Genomic DNA, 505 nt, shown 5'->3' with positions numbered 1-505 from the left:
TCGCGGGTGACCAACATGCTCTGGGAGTCGTGGGTGTCACACATACACGCTGTAGGCGTCACGGGTGGCACATACACATACTGTAGGTGTCAGGGATGACACACATGTTCTAGGCGTCATGAATAACACACACATACATGCCCTAGGAGTCACAGGTGACACACATGCTGTAGGAGTCATGGGTAACACACACATATATGCTCTAGAAGTCACGGGTGACAAACACACACGTGCTCATTTGAACACAGATTAAAAATTTCCCGGCATGGCTACCCTTCATTATATCAGTTCATGCGTTCTCGAGCACCCACTCCCACTCTCACGACACGAGAGGTCTGAGGTTACTCACCCTTAGGAAGGCCACTACCGTGCACCGTGCATGGCTGCTCCCTTGCTGCTTTGGAATACGCAGCAGAAAGTCTCAATGTATCAGTTCATGCAATCACGAACACCCACTCCCACCTTCACGACACGAGAGGTCAGCGGTTACTCACCCCTAGGAAGG

This window comes from Microtus ochrogaster, unplaced genomic scaffold, assembly GCF_000317375.1.
Source record: "Microtus ochrogaster isolate Prairie Vole_2 unplaced genomic scaffold, MicOch1.0 UNK4, whole genome shotgun sequence".
NCBI classification, from domain to species: Eukaryota; Metazoa; Chordata; class Mammalia; order Rodentia; family Cricetidae; genus Microtus; species Microtus ochrogaster.
The sequence above is the reverse complement of the archived record's forward strand: the minus strand, read 5'-3'. Positions refer to the sequence as shown.